General features: G+C 42.3%; 1 protein-coding gene across 8 annotated transcripts in view; it reads right to left on the bottom strand.

The window, feature by feature from the left end:
- ZNF438 (zinc finger protein 438) overlaps window positions 1-4,448 on the bottom strand; it is a 52,533-nt gene extending 48,085 nt beyond the window's left edge. For 3 of the 8 annotated variants that reach the window (XM_010394941.3, XM_039548629.1, XM_010394943.3), the window contains exon 1: window positions 1,709-4,067. The gene's annotated coding sequence lies outside the window, so the exon portion shown is untranslated. The other 5 variants (XM_039548630.1, XM_039548633.1, XM_039548635.1 and 2 more) reach the window with 5 other exon arrangements.
- Window positions 4,449-18,069: the final 13,621 nt, after the last annotated feature.

Raw genomic sequence — 18,069 nt, 5'->3', positions numbered from 1 at the left:
GTCCAGCTCTGAAGCTCACCACATGACCTCTTCTTGGCATTAACCATGACACTTTTCCTAAACCAACAATCTTGGGTCTAGGCTTTCTGAAAAACAATAATGGGCTAAGCCACAGAATGAAACAACACAATGCATACACAGAAATTAACATCCTATAGCAGCCTCTAAAAGTAAAAGTTACACTTAAAAAAAAAATTGCATGTTTATTATTCAATACTCCATAATTTTATTATTTTTATGATTCCATGAAAAAAAAATCTCATCACTCTGCAAAAAATAAAAGCTTAACTACAAATGAACTCACCACAATGCATTACAATTCTGAAACATGCCCTGAGGTACTGATTACATTCTTTCCATTTGTGCAACAATTCAAGGTGGACTGACAGCTCACTACTAAGCCTCTTCTGGTAATGAGGACACTAGCCAGCCTCCCTTCAAGCAAGACTTTCAGTACTGTATGGCCTCCAAAAAGATGCAAGAAAGAACCAAAGATAAAAAGAACAGTTCACAGTTTAGGTGAGGAAATTATTCTTTCCTAAAATGGTAAAGACTGACGTGACAAACCAAAGATAGCCTCTCCTTAACTTACGCCCTTGTACATCATAGTTCAATACACAGTACAATTCTACCACAGTTAGGTTTACGGTGTTTTGATTACATTCTTGATATTAATTGGAACAATTACCAGATTACAACATATTGCTACACAAACTACGCTAACATTTCCTACAACATTCGATTATGCTATAAATACCCATGAAATCAGTCCTTTAAAAAAGTAATACTTGACACCTACTGACATTCGGTTTGAACAGCCAATTAAGGACAAACCAATACCAGCATGTACAGTACTATAATACAGTAAGTCAAAGACACACTTAATTAGCAAATGTCACACTTTGTGATATTTGAATAGGATGGTTTCTACCCAGTTGTTCTGTGGTTTCATGAGGAGACAAGACCAACAGTGATAGAGCAAATACAATACGAAGACAACAGCATTCTCCAAATGCGATTTTAAGCTGGCAGTAAGAATCTCTTTGTTACACCAGCACAAGAAAGAATGAATTTTAAAAAACCCACAACTTTTTATTTTTGAAATTAAAAAAATAAAAAATAAAAATCTATGTCATACAATTGAATGGTGGTTACATTGTGAAAAAGTATGTAATCCACTCAACTTTGATAGCAACAACATAAAAATATGCTCCATGAGAAAGGGCTCAATTATTACTCAAGCATCACCGTTCTCTTATTTGCCAGTGTTAGTCTTGTAAAAACGTATGTTCGTGTTTTAAATTTAAATATATATTCATGTTTAAAATTTATTTTTAAAAAATCTTTTTAAGGAAAAGCAAGTTCTCTGTAAGATCTCTGTAAGTGAATTAAAATGCCAACATGAAGCATTAAGTCTCGGCAAATAAGCCCAATGTCCTGTCTTGACTGCAAATAAGGATGAACATCAAAACATATTTTCCTGCTGCTGAACCACTAATACCTTTTATGGAAATTATGAAAACAATTAGTTTCACTGGAGTACAAGCCCAATGGAATACACCCTCAACAACCTTAAAGAATTTTAAATGAACAAATAAACAGCAACTCAAATACAGAGGCAAAAACTGTCTTTGTGTTCAGATAGACACAGAATCAAAATCTAGAATACTCTGCAAGGATATTAACTGTAATCTTTCAACATACCCACCTTATACATCCTGCTGCTGCTATGGCCAATGAAACATTTCATCCATCTTAACTCCTACTTCAAGGAAATAAAAAACAAACAAACACAACAGAAAGTTCCAATATCTCAGGAAATATATTTAGCAAAGGACAGAAAATCGTATTTAATAGAGAGATAAACATTTTAGGAAGTGGTAAATAAACAAGAATTCTACTAAAACATGTTTACCCACAATACAACAGCATCTCCTCTGAGGCATGCCATACATTAACAGGACTTTAGACTAGAGATTACAATAATAAAAATTTGAATAAATATTGCTAATGTAACTGATAGAAGTTCACACGTTTCGGATTTTACCATGCACTTTTAAAACTCCAAAGTTTCTTCAATTGCAACCACAGTAATATTTTCAGTCAGCTTCCAATCAAAGTTCTACATTCAACATTTGGCTATTTCACCTTGACCTGACACCACCTACCTCTTGCAAACAAATACATAAAACCATCACCAGTTTCATATGGACATTTAAAACATTAAACCACTTCCATAAATGTTTTACCTGTGACCATAAAAATGCTTGAAACAGCCCAAGTCACTGATGAAGAACACTCCTTCCACCTAGCACAACATAATCCTTGAACTTGTACATCAAAAACATATGTATGACAGTCACTACAAATTTCTAAGGCTTCATGTGAGAAAGTCAGAAATATCTCATCATATGCTCTCCCTGTCATTGCTAGTGCTGGTATTCTCACTCACAAATGGGATGAGGAAACATAGGAAACTAGTATTTTCTTCATCAAATGCTTTGAAAAACATTTCAATTACAACTTTAGCTACTGCACAATCTATCTCTTTAACAGCCTGCCCAAAAGCTAAAAATATTTGAACCACAGCATAGTGCTGGTTTTCTTCTGATCCTCCAGTTATAATTACCCAAGAATATTTTTATAACCAAGATCACTAGATCATTACAAAAAATATTTTAAACACGTAACTTGTCATAAGCTTTTTCCCGTCCTTTTTCTTCCTGACTTCTGACAAACTCTAAGTTGGGAAAAATCCAATTCTTCTAGCTACTGAAGCAGAAAAAAATATACATTCGTCCCTGAATTGTATGTATTTTGCTTCACATAAAAATAACTTTGAAAAAGATAAACTATTACTAAAAATAACTAGCTACTATCAGGTTATTGAAACAAACAAAAGAACAACAGCTCAGAATTTTGGCTGCTGAATAGTTCTGTGGGAAAAAAAAACTGCATACAAACTACTGTGATCCAAGGGAGCTGTGCGTTTACCCTATGTTATCCTCTTCTTTCCTTTTTATTAAGGAATAATAACATGAAAGACCACTTTAAATGGCATATTACGGGTTCAAAGAAATGAGTACAAGAAAGTTCAAGACTATATTTAGCTTAACTACACAGTATTTCTCAGTATGTTGACTGAGACTTTAACATCTATTAAAAAGCTTCAACAAGAGTTAACTTGGAGAAGAAAGGAACTGAGCACAAGACATACCACTACAATTTTAATTTAGGTATAGAACTAGGTAAAACTTTTAATAAAGCATTACTTTTGGGCAAAATGAATTGAAACAAGCCAAACTTTCACATTGTTCCAAATCTGGCCCACTGCAGACATTTGCACAGTCTTTTGAAAAGTCTCTTATGCTGCTTTAAAATCTTTCCCTCCTTATATTATCTATGCCAGACACATCTGATAACTTGGAATCTGGGATATGTTCCTTATGTCGTTATTAAAAGTTCTAATGGATTCATAAGCCGACAGGCCTCAGTAAGTTACACACAAACACTACGCCCGTTTACTGCATCCATTTCTGCAGCCACAGGACAAAACCCCTTTGCCTGTCAGTTCCTTCCAAACCCTAAGGAGCCCGAGAGGACTGCGCATCGTATTTGTACTTTTATGGAAGCAGCAGCAAGGTTATGAAACATCGCTCAGGTCTCGGAGTCAAGAGCTCGGCGCACAGCTCTGACTCACGCTGGCAGGGACCGCACAGGGGCCAAACGGTGCCACGGCCCAGCGCCACGAAACCTGGAGGCACCCACTGCCACCCCTCACAGAAGACACGCTCTGTGGCCACCACTGAATAAAGCGGAAGCTGTAGAAGTAACCTTCGTGACTTGTAGGAACCTGTCCTACGCGGCCTTTCGGCAGGTCTTTATTGTAACATCCGAACCGGCAACTGCAGTCACGCCCTCTCGCAGTTTCCACACTCGAGGGGTGATACCCCGGGCCGGGCTGCGACACCCCCGGGGCCGGGGCTCGGGTGGCCGTGCTGGCTCTGAGCTCACACGGCGCCCCCGGCCGAGGGCCGCAGGCCCCGCACCGCCGCTCCCGGGCTCCGGCGGTGGGAGCCGGGCGGGCCCCGCACACACCTCGGTGGCGAGGGGGACGCTGCCGAGCCCTCCGCGCCTCCCGGCGCTTCGGCCAAGCTACGGGAGCAGCTTTGCCGTGACGGGGCGAGTGAACGGCCCCGCAGGCGCGGAGCTCCGAGCTCGCCGAGTGAGGGCCGGAGGAGGCGCCCGCCCCGCCGGAAGCCGCTACCCCTCCGCCTCCTGCTTCCCGGCCCCGAGCCGCCAGCCGGCTCCGCAGGCGGAGAGAGAGCGGGGCAGCCGCGCCCCGGCGCCGCCCGCCCCCAGTCCGGCTGCAACCCCACTGCCGCGGGGGGAAGGAACTTACGAACGCCCGCTGTGCCCGGGTCCCGCCTCCACGGCGCGGGGCGGCGGCGTCACCCCCGCGGGAAGGCGCAGGCGCGGGGCTGCCGCTGCCGGGCGGGGGCTGTCGGCGGGGCCGACGTTTGTTCTGCGCCCGGGCTCCGGCGGTGCCGCTCCAGAGGCACAGAGCTCCGCGGAGCCGCCCCGGGCACCGCTGTGCTGAGTGAGGTCTTCCCACATCCCAACCAGCCACTGGCGTGGGGGAAGCTGCGCTCCCAGCCACCCCCCAAAACTAATGGTTGTCAGGCAGCGGGATACGAGATTTCGAGGGGCAGGTCAGAAAAAGGAGTCGCTGAAAAGTACAGAAACTGTGCTGGAAAATGAGCATAAGGGACTTGAAAGCCCTGGGTCGGAGGGAGTGCCGATGTCTGTTCATGAGCCAGCTTGAAGACCAGTGGCATCCAGGCCTGTATCAGCAATAGTGTGGCCAGCAGGATGAGGACAGTGATTGTGGTTTGTGGAGGTCGGTGGGCCAGTAGTACAAAGGACAAAGGGTGTCCATTGGTGGAACAGACCCTAGTACCAAAGAACCTCCCCAGGTTAGTGCGACAAGAGGTTTCCCCCAGGATGCTTTGTTTTGTTATGGTAATGCACCCCAGTTCTGCTTCCCTGGTTGGTCCATTGGCCTCCCTGCCCCTTGTTACATGTCCCTGATCTAGAAGGTTCTCCACTCCCTGTTCTCCCATTGGCCCCTGCCCCATTGCCACTCCCTCAGAGTTTCCCCATTAGTTCTCTTACCGTAACCCCGCCTGTGTATTGCCCCCGACCCCTCAGACCATCATTGGTCCCTGATGCTCCCTCCACTCCCGTATAGAAACCTGAACCCTCCCATGTTCTTTGGCTTTGTCTCTGGACCCTTTCACGTGTGTGGCTGCATTAAACTCCTCCTGTGGAACCCCATATGAAGACCCTTCCCATCTCTTTGTTGTTGACACATTTTCTGGAGCTATCTGCATGTGTGTACGTGTGTATGAGTGTGTGGTGGTCCCGCCGAGCGGCTTCACCTTGGAGACGCTTTCAGGAGGTTGCGGCATCTCACCATCCAGCACTGCAGGCAGCCCCGTGTAGCAAAGTGGCACCCAAACACGGACTGTTACCACTCGTCCCTGGAAGCAGGCCCCTCTCAAAAGGTACCACTGGCGTGTCGTCCCTCAGGGGAGGAAAAACTCACCATCAATTTGCCAGTGGTATGTGGCCCACATCCTCTCACCTATAAGAAAGACATTTCCAGACACCATCATCCTGCACTACATGGACGATATTTTAATCTGTTCCCGGGACCAGTCCTATTTGGACATTGTGCTATCGAGGACCATCAAGACCATCAAAGAAGCCAGTTTTGAAATATGCGAGGACAAGATTCAGTGCACCTGCCCCTGGACCTACCTGGGACTCCGGATCGGCGAGTGGACTGTCGTACCCCAGCAGCTCACCATCAGGGACAACCCAAGGACCCTCCACGCCGACTGTCGTACCCCAGCAGCTCACCATCAGGGACAACCCAAGGACCCTCCACACCGACTGTCGTACCCCAGCAGCTCACCATCAGGGACAACCCAAGGACCCTCCACGCCGACTGTCGTACCCCAGCAGCTCACCATCAGGGACAACCCAAGGACCCTCCACACCGACTGTCGTACCCCAGCAGCTCACCATCAGGGACAACCCAAGGACCCTCCACGACCTCCACCAGCTCTGCGGGTCCATTAATTGGGTGCGTCCACTGCTGGAGATTACAACAGAGGAGCTTGCGCCACTCTTCAACCTCGTCCGAGGCAGCAAGGACCTCGACTCTCCGTGAACCATCACCCCGGAGGCCCAGGAGTCTATCAGGAAGGTGTAGGAAGGCTTGTCCTCGCGGCAGGTGCATTGAGTAGACCCCACACTGCCACTCAACTTGATTGTCCCACGTTATGTCGCCCAGGTTCAATGTGCTAAGTTTTCAATGGGATGTGACACTGAAGGACCCACTCCTCATCATCGAGTGGGTCTTCCTTCACAATCAGCCAATTAAAACTATCACAACACCACAAGAGCTCATGGCTCAGCTAATCATTAAAGCCAGAGCACACCTCCGCACCCTTGCAGGATGTGATTTCACATGCATTTACCTTCCCCTTACACTGGGGTTCTGGACCATTTGCTCCAGAACAACAAGCACCTCCAGTTCACCCTTGACAGCTACACAGGTCAAATTTCCATCCACAGACCCAGTCATAAGCTCTTCAATTCAGTCTTTCATTTGGCGCTAAAACCACTCCAAAGACATACCCATCTCAAGGCCCTGACAGTTTTTACAGATGGCTCGCACGGCTCCCAGAAGTCAGTTATGACTTGGAAAGATCCAAAGATGCAGAAGTGGGAGTCTGATGTCCAAATTGTTGGAGGGACCCCCGCAGATTGCAGAGCTAGCAGCTGTTGTCAGGGCTTTTGAGAGATTCAAAGAACCGATTAATTTGGTCATGGATTCGGCATATGTAGCTGGTGTAACTGCTAGGGCCGAACACTCTTTGCTAAAAGAGGTGAGCAATCCAAATTTATACAGGTTGCTTCTGAGGTTAATCTACCTCCTCTCTCACTGAAAGCAATCATTCCATATAATGCGTGTGAGGTCACACACCAACCTCCCAGGGCCCATCGCAGAGGGCAATAGAAGAGCGGATGCCCTGGCCATGCCTCTCCAGAATGCCAGCATACCAGACATCTTTTCACAAGCCAAGCTGAGCTATGAGTTCTATCATCAAAGTGGACCAGCCCTCATGCAGATGTTCCATCTGCCATGTGACCAAGCGAGGGCTATCGTTGCAACCTGTCCCAACTGCCAGCACTACCAACTGCTGTTGTTGGGTTCCGGGGTTAACCCCTGAGGACTCAACAGCAGCCAGTTGTGGCAGACTGATGTCACCCACTACCCGGTTTTCAGCAGGCAAAAGTACATACACGTGTCCACTGACACATTTTCAGGAGCGGTGTTTGCCTTGGCCGACACAGGAGAGAAGACCAAAGATACCATCAGGCACTTCCCCCTCGCGTTTGCAACCTTAGGCGTCCCGGAACAAATCAAAACAGACTACGGCCCTGCTTACACCTCCCACAAATTTAGAGATTTCTTTAATCAGTGGGGGGTTAAGCACGGCACTGGCATACCCCATTCTCCTACAGGATAGTCAATTGTTGAGGGGGCCCACTGTACCATAAAGCAAGTCCTTGATAACAGTGGGGAGGGACAGAGATCAGTCCTCTCATTGAAAGGCTCTGTAGGCCCTTTTCACAATGAATTTCCTGAACTGCTCATTCATGGAGCCAACCCCCCCAGTATTCTGGCACTTCTCCATTTCAGCCCAAGCTAAGCTCAATCAGAAGCCTCCAGTACTGATCAAGGATCTTGAGAGCCAACAAATATTGGGCCCTTTCCCTTTAATAACCTGGGGGAAGGGATATGCCCGTGTATCAACACCGTCAGGCCTGAGGTGGCTTCCAGGCAAGAACATCAAGCCCTACACTGGCCTGCCAAACACTGCTCCCATGGACACAACTTCGAAAGAGACGAATAGGGTGCAACCTCAAAACCAGAAAAGTGCAGCATGGAGATGAAGACAGTGCAGATCTCCACCACCAACACTGACCCGCCGTCCCACAACCAGAGCCTCCACCAGGTAAGTCATACACTTTTAGCGTCTTCCCAAATCTTACCCCCTTTCTTTCCTCCATGTTATCCATTCCCCAGCCACATGTTCCCATACCCTGTTACCATTTCTTTTTTCCCCGGCTTCTTAGGTAATAAAGAAGGGGGAATGCACAGAGGGAGAGAAAGGAGGGGTTCTCCCCCCCCCCCGCCCAAAACTGCAATTTTTATTAACTTTATTTAAAACCTCAACAGAGGCAACTGCCAGAGCCCATGCCCGCATTCACCATCATGATGCCCAGCACTTGCCTCACCACTATCTTCTGGATGCTCCTGACAACATCAGCCATGGATGCATGGATGGTAGTGCAGCCCAAAGAAGACGTCTGGTGAAAGCATCCACACCAGCATCCACAAGATGAGGGACTTAATCACGGACTTAAAGAAGGAAAAACCACCTGAGTGGCTTGAGGACCTGCTGGGACAATGGGGGCTCAAAGGGTGACTTGCTTCCCTGTTGAGGGTTGCGTTGTGGGCCTTTGGGTCACAACAACCCCTGCAGCACTAAAGACTGGAGGAAGAGCAGCTGGAAAACTGCCTGGTGGAAAAAGACCTGGGAGTGTTGGTGGACAGCAGCTGAACGTGAGCCAGTGAGTGCCCAGGTGGGCATCAATCTCTTTTGCCAAGTTACAAGAACTAGGATGAGAGAAAATGGCCCTGAATTGCACCAGGAGAGGTTTAGATTGGATATTGATAAGAATTTCTTCTCCAGCAGGGTTGTTAAGCACTGGAACAGGCTGCCAGGGGTAGTGATGGAGGCACCATCCCTGGAGGTATTTAAAAGATGTGTAAAAAAGTGCTTAAAAGACATTGGGCTTAGGGACATGGTTTAGTGCTGGACTTGGCACTAGCTGTGTTAACAGTTGGACTTGATGATCTTACAGTCTTTTCCAATCTAAATGATTCCATGGTTCTATGAAGGGATAAATGAAAGTGTGTCAGAAATAGGATAATACAGGATTTAAGAGAAGGCTGAAGGGAGAAGTGATTTGGGCAGGAGAGAGATAGAAGGTGCAGAAGAAAAAAGGGAAGTGTAGAATATATAGGTGTGAAAAGAAAAGCGAAGGGAAACAACATTCAGAATTTAAAAAAAAAAAACAAACTATTTTCTTTCCCTTCTTCTAACCATCTCTTCTACCACAGAGATGTTACTTGTGGGGGAAAAGAGGACTTCTGTCTGCACGACTTCAAAGGTTATTGGACATTGAGGCCATGTCCTTTTCCAGTTTCATCCTGTGATGCAGGACTGGGTCCATCTTCATGAGCTCCTCTCACATGTGCTCTGCCAGGACACCCCATCTCCCATGAGCCTGCACTCATCTCAGCTTTCTGCCATGGCCCTTTGCTGGAAGAAGGGTAACAGGGATCCCCTAGCCACAGTTGGAACAAAGAATCTGTGGAAAAGCATAACACAGCTGGCAAGTGGGAGTAAAGGAAAGGAGGAAGTGGTGTTACGCTAAGCATTTAATTCTGATGGTTTTTGCTATCATGTACTTAGCATCATGATGCAGCTATGCTAAAAAGACCAAAAGCACCTAAAGTGGCAAAAGAAATCAGTGTGGGAGAAGATAGAAGGAATATGGAACGTCTTCCAAATACTCACATTTCTTTACATGTACCTAAGGCTGAAATGTGAATTGTGTAGGTATAGACTGTGTGCTGACAATTAGAAATGTATTTAAAATGTATGTGCACTTTTCTGAAAACCTGTTTCTGCGGTTCACTGCAAAGTGACAGCCAAGGAAGCAGATATCCTGAGTATCTGACACTTTTTTCCAGTGTAGCCGAACAATAAAAAGAAGTTAGAAGTTTAAGCTCTTTTTGAACTCAAATTTCCTGAAAATAAATGTGAATTAGAATTAGTGATTCTGAACATAAGCACAGTTTTGTGAATACAGCAACTGGATCTTGGCAAATGAAATTTGTGGTGATAAAACAGGTAGACTGGCTCAAAGTCATTTCAGAACATTTATGATATGATACTTCTCTTCAGTCATGTCTTCCACTTGGAAGTTCTGTATCTGAAATAACTATTCCAGTGCTTCAGAATACTTCATTTAAAAGTCATTGACAATTTCAACAGGAACGGCAGTTTAAAAATAAACATACTTATTCTTCACCTTTATGTACCTACTAAAGCTGAAGTGGTTTGCAGTTACAGAACTTATAAAATAGAGTGAATTCAAAGGTGAGTCGTCCAAATGATGTTAAATAATTATAATTCCTTTTGAATTTATACAAGTCCTAACTGTTGCTTACACAAAATGTTACTATATCCACTGTATGTACTGCCATTCTGAACCACAGATGTGGCATAATGAGCATACAGTGGTTCTTGATATATTACATGCCACTTGGAGAGACACAAAATAATCTTTCTAATGTGCACACGTATTTGTGCCTTTGCCAACTATTAGTTTTCATTTTTAACATGTATAGACTGTTTTCAGTATTCACAGAAAAGATCAGTCATTTCTAACGGAGAGTGTATTAATTTTCCTCAAGCCTTACTTCATGATATACTGTAGAAACTTTGTAGCAGTGATAATTAATGTAAATCTGGAATATCAAGTTTTAAAACAACACTGGGAAAAATGATTCATTGTGACTAGTTGAAGAAAATATTTTCTGTGGTGTAGCACCTCAGCATCTGACCTTATGATATTCAGTAGTACTGTTTCCTGAATATTTTTCAGAAAAGTGTGTCAGTGATCTCCATTTATTATACAGGCTTTTGTGAAGGAGTTTTTTCTTAAAAGCAAAGTAATAGAATGAGTTTCTGCTTAGAATTGAGAGTAAACAGACCTTAGTCACCAATAAAGAATACCATAGGAAAAAATGAAAGCTGTGATATCTGATGAAGGTAATACTTTCTCTTTTTGCAACCTAGAGAGGACAAAGAGCTACTGTTTTAAAGATTACATTGGTAGTAATTTAGAAGAGTGGTAGTGTATTATCAGATAAAAGAAAGTGAAGAGTATACCTACATGATTAAGAATTTTATGATGTACAGTATTAATGTGCACTACTTAGTAGTTTAGGGTAGTAAAAAATCCATAGTTGCAACACCCGTATTATTTTTTTTTTGTATTTAGCAGTGTGGTATATTGCCAGAATTAAATTAATAGAGGTGTTTGCACAGCAGTGCTTTTGCCATACATCAGTGCAAGTGGAAATGTCAAAAGTGGTCATAAGGGGGTGAACCACTGTGTTCTGTGGTGCTGTCAACTGGAGCCTTTATGGGGAGAGCAGCAGCAACAGACAACTGTAATACTTCCCACCCTCCTGTAATCAGTGAAGTTTTAGAAAATTAATCCTTACCCTGCTGTTCTCTCTTGCACTTTAGTCTACATAGAGGAATTTTACATAATCTTTAAAGAAAATCTACTAACATGCAGTAAGGTATTACTGCATAGTACTAGTTTGCTTTAGACCAGGCAGAGAATCATTTAGGTTAGTGTTGGTTTCAGTAGTTAAGTTTGGAGCAGTTCAGAACACTGTTACTTGAAGAGGATGAAGCTACTTAAATCCGCTGCACTAGAGCACAGACTCAAGGAAGTTGGGGAACTTGGACAATACCAAACACAAGCTTTGAAAAACCTCTTAGTACCAGACTTCTCCCGCTTCCTACAGATTAGGCCTCCTGCTGACTATTTGTACTTCTCAAATGTGTAAGAGATTTAGGCGTTAATGTCTGCACCTCGGTTCACCTACCTTTGAAACAGCAGTGGTAATTCTGACTTAAATATTGTGATGATACATTAATAAATATGAGCAAAACTCTTTGAAGTTGAAAAATATAATGAGATTTAAGTACATTCCTTTTTGTCATGATTAACCTGTCAGATGTTTAAGTGCTGAAACACTGCTTTTGGAAAAAAAAAAAAAAAGAGAAATGCCAGTTAAGATAATAAAGAAGTCAAGATCCAGATCAAATAAGCAGAACAAGCAACTGAAATAAATACAGGGGAAAAAATCCAAGGGACAGAGCAGATCTGAAAAGATACAGCTCAGAAAAAATGAGAAGAAAAAAATCTGAAACAAATTCTGTTGGAAATTGGAAGGGCGGTTCATATGCTAGTAAGAAATACCTTTGCATAAGACTCAAAGTGACTGCGTATTAAGCCAATGTGTCAGAGAAGTCTGGGCAGCAGTTTAACTCCCCCAGTTTCCAACAGATCAATGGTGCCCTAGAAGTTCCTGTTTCTTCTCTTCTGACTCTAACAGGGGGCTACGGCACTGCCTCAAAGATACGAGCTCAAGTACCTCCTGTGTTAGGGGATGGCCGAATGGCGATTTTCAGAAAATGATTTTGATCTTATCTTGAAACAGACTGGACAAGAAGACTGAGGCTGGCCTGAGTCCCATAAGTGAAGTAAAAAGACTTCAGTCTGCTGAAGTGGCACAGGATAGACTTGCAGGAGTAGGTAGAAGGGGAAGGACAAATAAATGGACAGCAAGCAGAATAGTCTTGCACACAAGAACACAGCCTATTCCAACTCCTGGAATGGATCAGAGATACTTAATTTTAATATTTCCCCTTACAATAATATATATCTGCAGATTAAAGGTCAAAAGCATTTATCTTCATTTGCACAGAAGAGAAGAATCCATCTCTGCTGGTGGTCAGCACAGTAGTCAAAACAACAGCACACTGTATGGTTGATCGCCCACCTGGCCAGAAAAGCGAAGTAAATACACAGTAATTGCTCATTTAGTGAACTTCTTGTTCTGTTTTTTAAAAAACGGTTGGACACACATAACTAAGAACTGTATCATCATCAAGAGCATGAAAGCTAAAATCAGGCTGGTTGGTGTTTCCTAAATTCTCAGTATGTGATTTGTCAACCTCTTAAAATTCTTTCAGTGTAGCTTTTGTGTTGTGAAGGCCGGAATTTATGTCCTTTATTACTGCTGTATAGAAGAGAGTAGGAACATATTTTAAGTATTTGTTATCCTTCTTATGAGGTGACACTTTCAAAAGCTTCTAAGAAATCTTAAAGAAAGAAAAAACTATCTTTAAACTGATTTGGTACCAGCTTAGGTTGACTGATTTTCCAAAGACAGCAATAGATTTCAGCAACATGAAAGGCTTGACTGGTGATGCCAAATAAAAATTATTTTTAAAAACCCGTAAGCTGCTTGTTCTAAAGTTTTCATTTTGTGCCCAACAAGTTCATCTCTGTCCTTCAAGGTATTAAAATACAGTGACAAGCCAAGAACACATAGTTCTTGTCTCTCTTTTTTGTTTTTCTTAATGAGAAGCCAAGGAAACACACATGACTGGGAGGAAACCTGCAGGCTTGCAAGCAGGAAAAAGCAAACTCCCTTCTTTCAGTATCACGAAATGTTTTTTACTACTACTGTGGACTAAAAAACCTCTACAAGGTGAAGGGAAACTGAAAATAAGCACAACATTAAATGGGAATGACAGAAATTAATGATTCAGAAGTAGTGAAGATAGTTTCATATTCATTTAGAAAGGAATTTCCATAAAGATTGGACAACTTAGAAGCAACAAAAGATTTATAAATATAGCTGTTCCTAAAAAGCAATCAAGGAAACATTAGAAAAATGTGCGGAGTTTTAAGTCCATCAGCCAGCCCAGCTGCTATGCATCCTAGGGGATAAAAGGTACTTGCTGTGAAACTTCCTGTAGCGCTATCAATGAAGCTTGAAAAGAGGGACAAATACTGGAAGACTGAAAAAAAAATCAAATATGGCCTTTTTTTTCAATGAAAGCATAGAATGCCCTTTGTAACTGCAAACCATACTTGACCATTATCTATCTTATTCTAGAAATGCTGTATAGCAAGAGGATGCGGTGTTTCAGAGACAAGGATTAAATTGCTTTTGCTTAGAATTTTGAGTTAGCTCATGAAGGTGTTATGCTGACAATGAAGAGATGCTTTGTAAAAATAAACTTTTGAATGAAAACTGCATTTCACAGAGAGGCCTTTCAAGGCAGTGAGTAGAGCAGGAACCCTGCACAGACAGCCGTGCTTTTAACACCTGATGATCTGTGCCACGGATACACTATTGGCTTTCTAGATGGTTATTCACATGTTCTCATAAAAATCTTTATTTGTGTGTGTGTTTTACAATATGTCTCTCCTCTAATACAAGGAAATGCCCCTCTGTTTCAGTTTTGTAATGCAGAAGATTTGCATATTGGGACTTTGCTTCTTGCCGATGGTTGTCCCAAGGTGTGGTTTTGCACAGGACCTTCTGGGAGTGCAAAGGTGGCACACATGCAGCCATGTCTAGCAGAGCTGCAGCAATGAGGGTGAGCAAATTGCTCTTGAATCACAAAACAGACCATTGGTTTTAATGAAAATTGCAATCTGGATTTGTTTTAAACCATCCTATTGATATCTACAGAATGTCTGGGATGTGTGGGAGATTAGACTACAAAGAATTTTTGTCATTTTAATCTCAATATTAAAATAGTCCTTTAGTACCTCTTGAGGCAGTTCTTGCTATTTTCTTTCTTTCATTTCAAAGAATTAATTTGAATTCTTTATCTGTATGCCACTCAGTGAGCAAGAAAACTATATTCTCCTTTCCGAGTTAGCCACCGAAGCAAGGAAGCCCTAATGTTTTTGCAGGGTTTCTCAGAGAATCCCAGCCAGTCTGTTCTGCCCAGATTGACAAATAAGATAGAAGCTCCTGTTAGAGGTAAACCATATAGGAAAGGGATCCTGGTGTGAAAAAGCTGAGTGTCACTGAGCTACTGGCAGTCTTCCCTGGAAAGTTTTTTTGCCTTGTCTACTCTTTATAATATGTATTTAAAGTTGTGTTTGTTGTTGTTTTCTTTTACCATTACTGGCAGTCTATAATTTCTGCATCACTTGTCTTCAGTGTACTTCACTACACAAGAGAGTTATAAATACATCTAAATTTATTTGGTCGACTTCTGTGTTTATACAGTTCCCACTGAAGTGAGGTCACTGAACTAGAGAACTGACTCTCCAACTGGTTCTCAAACCCCTGTAGCATCTCACTGTCATTCTTGGCACGTGAAGCATGACCTCTTGTCCCACAGTGGCCGGGCCTGTTACCAAGAGGTTTTATCATAGTCGCTTACTCCACATTTAATTAGTAATTTTTTTTTTCACAGCAGTGCATCTACAGGGCAGTTTTATTTTTCATTTCCATTAATAACTCTATGGTGTACAGATAAAAGTGAGAAATCAAAGGTCCCTGTAAATGCTTATGCTTCTGGAAAACTGTAACATGGAAAAAAAAAAAACCCTGAAAATTATAGTCAGATTTTATGTACTCCTATTCCCCAACTGAATTGAAAAATCATGGGAACCAGCTTCAGTCACTATGAAGTATCATGTGCTGAAACCTCATCAGATCGACACATCACCAGCTAAGTATAGAGTAAACTTCTGGATGCAATCAAGTGACCCATGGCCTTGGCAAAGGTCTAACTTGAAGTCTCACGGGGAAATAATTTCTGGCTCTTAATTTAAGACAAAGCCAAAGGAATTGAGCCCTTCAAGTCCTACAGTTTAAACCCAGAAATCCCATTTTGATTTGAATAGAGAGCTTCTCATTTGCTAGCAGGTTTGTGTGTAAGAAAGAGTTAGTGAGGCACAGATTTCCTGCTATTTTGCCCTTAATGTGGAAAAATCAATCACTCTCTTTAAACGGCAGACTTCAGATAGAACATGCAGTGCTCAGTCCTTATGAAAAGGCTCTCTTTTTCCAAGACTTTGATAAGAAGAGGAAGTTAAACAGAATTTTAACCTTTTTTGTGAGTACTTTTGAAGTGACTGAGGACCTGATTTTCATTTGCATCAAGGCTTCTGCATTAAGCTTAAAGAACCTTAAATGGGCATAAGCTGTAATTAGGACCAAGTCCCCTGTCTCTCCTAGCTTAAGGTATGTAACGACTCTGGACCTTTAATGTCTGTAGATGCAGCTTCAGGGGACAATCTCTGATGTCCAGAGATTCATCTCTAGGGAATAGTGACAGCCTGGAAACAGCCCAGAAATATGATTAAACAAAAGTCTGTCCTCTGAAACCCCTAGAAAATCCGTATATTTTAAAGCATTAAAAATTTATTATTCTTTTTTCAGGATTCGTATCACACATAAATATGAAACCAACTATTATAGTTTTAAGCCAGTGGTGAAGAAGCCTAATAATTTTTATAGTTTATTATCTGGGTATTTTACATAGTTGATACATTCACTGTTATTTTATTTTTCATATATATTATTTGTACATATGTATATTAAAAATGTATTAGTGAATAAGGTCCACAAAGAAAAATCTGTAACTGCTTTAATTAGTAAATCCAGTTTACATGTTTTCCTTATGAACACAGTGAGTGCATAATTTCAGAAGGTGTGTGTGGGAAAATGATCTAATGCTCATATAGTGCCTTGTCATCCTCAAATAGAAAAATTATAGAAAGGCAAAACCTGACTTTAGCTTTAAAACCACAAACAGTATGTTCTTAAAGGGTAGCATAAGGCAAGGAAATAAGTTGTTCCAGTAGTCTTAAAATTCCTGCACCTTTATTCCCTATACATTTGTCCACTTCTATTGCATTCAGGACCATCCTGATGTTCCCAGTCTTGCAAGGGACACCAGTACGATGGCTAGCAATGCTTTGAGCTTGCTGGGTCATCAGCCAGCTGCTGCCACCTAAAATACGGCACAATCTGTGTCCAGCTAATCCCCCCAAACGGCACAAGTTTATCTTGCTGTCCTCCCCTACCTGCTTATTGCTGCAAAACCAGTAAGAATGTCATTTTCTTTCAGACTCCTCTTCCAGATGCAGACAAAGATTCTCGGTGGATTCCTCTGTTACTACCAGGGCACTGGCAGGCAGGAAAAGAAAAAACAAGCCACACCACCAGATGAAAAGCGGTGTTGCAAATACCTCATTTCCATCGGCAGCCAGGTTAAGAAAAGAAGCTTACAAGGCCTGTGACCATCCGGCTCTTGGCCATGAGCAGTCCAGCAGTGAGAGGAAGGAAAAGACCAATAATACTGAGCTATGATTCTTCACAGCAAATCCTGTGCCAAGCCATCTGTGTCCTGAACAGAAAGAAATGGAACCATTTTGGTAATTCATCTCCTGGGTTAAGGGTAAAATACGTCACAAGAAGGATGCAGGATATCCTAGCTAGTTCTCACCAGTTATAGTCCACATAGTAATGCTTACACAAGGGAAGGTAGATTTAGTATACTCATTGTATTACTTAGCAGATGTAAGAGAGAAGAAAGGAGGTGCCTGATGTCAGGTGTCTGGTACAGAGGACAGCAAAGGAGTCTCCCACAGCTTCTCCCCGCCATGCTGGGTTCCAGAGCAGCAAGACATGTCCATATAAAAAGTGAGGAGGGCACTTTGTTTGGGCACAAGAAATCTAGTTAGAATTTTCCAGCTTGTGAAGTAAAACTAAAGAAAAGTATTAGTCTAATAATGGCAAGTATAAAACAAAAAATTAATATCTATAGTTTATTGTTATATTTAATAAAAAATGTCATCTTGCTATATGAAATAAAGGTTTAAAAAAAAAAAGGTATTCCTAGGGCCACAAACTGTGCAAGGTGGGAGAGTATTCCAAAGAAGTACTGAAATTTCTTGTAGTACTTTTCCCTACATATCTGCTAGGAGGTAAGACATTGGAATAGATAAATTTTGGTCAGGAAAGCCTTTTATCAGCCTATTTGTTCATACTTCATTTGCTGATGTTTAAAGTTCGATGTTTCATACCGTAGTCAAAGGAATTATTCAGTAAAGCTCTTTGTGATGGCAGTGGTAGCATATATCCTGCTGTTTATTTTCTTCATAAAAAGCAACAACTATATTTTAATTCATGAGCATGTGTTGTACATAATTTAAGTTACATGAAATGGAGAGCTAGAGCACCATATCTAGAGATGAAACGTAATGGGTTTATAGTTACATATCTGAAGGACA

Source organism: Corvus cornix, chromosome 2, assembly GCF_000738735.6.
Source record: "Corvus cornix cornix isolate S_Up_H32 chromosome 2, ASM73873v5, whole genome shotgun sequence".
Classification (NCBI taxonomy): Eukaryota; Metazoa; Chordata; class Aves; order Passeriformes; family Corvidae; genus Corvus; species Corvus cornix.
This window is presented reverse-complemented; position numbering and strand designations above follow the sequence as displayed.